The sequence below is a fragment of the Otolemur garnettii genome, unplaced genomic scaffold, assembly GCF_000181295.1.
Source record: "Otolemur garnettii isolate 467f Iridium unplaced genomic scaffold, OtoGar3 scaffold00047, whole genome shotgun sequence".
NCBI lineage: Eukaryota > Metazoa > Chordata > Mammalia > Primates > Galagidae > Otolemur > Otolemur garnettii.
Genome location: NW_003852442.1, coordinates 10741121 through 10743997, shown reverse-complemented (window position 1 = coordinate 10743997; position 2877 = coordinate 10741121). Strand labels below are relative to the sequence as shown.

The 2877-nt window shown below is 41.3% G+C and overlaps 1 protein-coding gene across 2 annotated transcripts in view; it reads left to right on the top strand.

Moving 5' to 3' along the window:
- AP1G1 (adaptor related protein complex 1 gamma 1 subunit) overlaps positions 1-2877 on the top strand; it is a 101047-nt gene that overhangs the window by 29227 nt on the left and 68943 nt on the right. The gene's annotated exons all lie outside the window — the stretch shown is intronic.

The following is a 2877-nucleotide window of genomic DNA, read 5'->3' as shown; positions in this document are numbered from 1 at the left end:
CTCCAACGGTCTGAGGGACAGTGAACTGGTCCCCTGTTTAAAAAGTTTGAGGACCCCTACTTTAGAGTAAATACTTCTCCTGAGTAAACATCGAGGGTAAAAAATCTTTTACCCACTTTTTCTTTTATCTACTTTTATTTATTTATATTTATTTTTTGGAGACAGAGTTTTACTCTGTCATTCTGGATAGAGTGAGTGCTGTGGCACCAGAGCTCACAGTAACCTCAAACTGTTGGGCTCAAGCAATCCTCCTGCCTCAGCCTCCCAGAGTACTAGGATTACAGGCCTGAACCACTGCCCCTGGCTCTTTCATCCATTTTTAAATAAGATTGGCTTGTTAGTGAGTTGTAAAACATACATCCCAAGTCTAAGTCCTTTGATAGATGTGTATTGTAAACATTTTTACTTTCTATGGCTTGCCTTATTTTCATAATGGCATCTTTTGAACAGCAAAAGTTCAAAATTTCTAAGTCTAGTTTATTCAGTGTTTTAATTTTTTTGATATTTTCTTTTTATGTGTGAGGTTTCTGTTTAACTTAAGTTTGCAAAGATTTTCTCCTGTGATTCCCCCCCCCCCGCCATGAGTTTTAGTTTCAGCACTGACTTTCAGGTCTGTGATACACTTGAGAGTTAATTTTTGTGTGTTGTGTGAGGTTAGGATTGAGCTAATACCCCCCATTTAAATACTTTTTTCTTATTAAATAACTTTGGCCTCTTTGTTGAAAATCATTTGAACTAGTTAAGTGTGGGTCTTTTCCTAAATTTTCCAATTTGCCCCATTCTCTGTCCTGAAATTCAGTTTCATATTGTCTTGATTACTGTAGCTTTGTAGTCATTTTTGAAATTAGTACAAATTCTCTACCATTGTTCTTTTCTATTTTTTTTTTTTTGATGATTGTTTTGGTTGTTATAGATTTTTTCTCTTTTTTTAGACAGAGTCTCTAGCTGTTGCTCTGGGTAGAGTGCTGTGGCATCACAGCTCACAGCAACCTCCAACTCCTGGGTTCAAGCAATTTTCTTGCCTCAGCCTCCCAAGTATCTGGGACTACAGGTGCCCACCACAATGTCTGGCTATTTTTTGGTTGTAGCTGTTATTGTTGTTTGGCAGGCCCAGGCTGGATTCGAACCCACCAGCTCTGGTGTATGTGGCTGGCACCTTACTCACTTGAGCTACAGGCACTGAGCCTATTCTAAGTTCTTTATTAACAGAGTCTTGCTTTCTTGCCCCTATGCTAGAGTGCAGGAGCTTCTCCATAGTTTACTGCAGTCTCCCAACTCCTGGGCTCAAGCAATCCTTCTGCCTCAGCCTCCCAAGTAGGTAGGACTAAAGGTGCAATGAGCCACTGCACTTGGCTAATTTTTTCTATTTTTAGTGAAGAAAGTGTCTTGCTCACGTTGGTCTTGAACGCCTGAACTCATGTGATCCTCCTGCCTTGGCCTCCCAAAGTGCTAGGATTTCAGGCCTAAGCCACTGCTTCAGGCCTGTTTTCTACTTTTAAAAAGCTCTTTATGATCCTAATATTCTCTGATATTAGTTTATTGTCATTCTTCTTCTTCACATTTTCAAAGTATATCCCCGGTACAAAGATGGTTACTATTTTTATTGGATGTATTTTAATGTCAGTTGGTCTCTTAATCTCTCATATTTTGTTGAGTTGAAGTATGATTGTGATTACATTTATCGGTCTTTCTTGAGCTATGTTGTGTTTAACAGTGGTTCATCAGAAAATAGCTATTTGGCCTGGTGTCCACTGCTCAGTGGTTAGTGCTCTGGCCACACGCACTGGGGCTGGTGGGTTCAAACCCAGCATGGGCCTGCTAAGCAACAATGACAACTATAACAAAAAAATGGCCAGGCGTTGTAGCAGGCGCCTGTAGTCCTAGTTCCTTGGGAGGCTGAGGCACGAGAATCACCTAAGCCCAAGAGTTTGAGGTTTCTATGAGCTGTGATGCCACAGGTGACATAGTAAGACTCTATCTCAAAAAAAAAAAAAAAAGGCTCGGCACCTGTGGCTCAAGCGGCTAAGGTGCTAGCCATATATACCTGAGCTGGTAGGTTCAAATCCAGCATGGGCCTGCCAAACAACAATGACGGCTGCAACCAAAAAATAGCCAGGCCGACACCTGTGCTCTCAGCTACTTGGGAGGCAGAGGCAGGAGAATCGCTTGAGCCCAGGAGTTGGAGGTTGCTGTGAGCTGTGATGCTACAGCACTCTACGCAGGACTTCAGCTTGAGGCTCTGTCTTGGGGGAAGGGGAAAGAAAAGAAAAGAGCTATCTTTTCTAAGGTTAGGCATAGGCCTTTCCTTATTTAGTAATTGAGTAAAGATTTGAGTTGAATTCATCCCTGAAGTATTTTGAGATTAGTGATGGACTTTGCATATTAGGGTATTCTGTATCTTATTTTGCTTAATTTGATACTTAAAAAAAAAAAGAAATGGGGTCTTGCTATATTGTCCAGTTGGGCCTTGGACTCCTGGGCTCTAGTGATGCTTCTGCCTCAGCCTATCAAGTAGTTGAGACTACAGGTATATACTACTGTGCCTGGCTTATGTGCATATACTGTGTGTGTGTGAGAGAGAGAGAGAGAGGGAGAGAGACAGATAGATAGACAGACAGACATAGACAGGGTGACAGGATCTCACTATATAGTTGTCCACGCTAGCCTTGATATATTGGCTTTAAGCAATATTCTCACCTCAGGGCCTTGGCTAGCTGGTATTACAGATGTGAGCCATTGTACCTGGCTTCACTTAATTTTTTTGTTTGTAGTCTTCTTAGAACTTTACTCAATTGAGGGGTTTATATGTAATAGCTGTGCTGAAGCTTAACAAGCTTTGCTTAACTTAGCTTACCTGGATTTAGCAAGTCATGAATT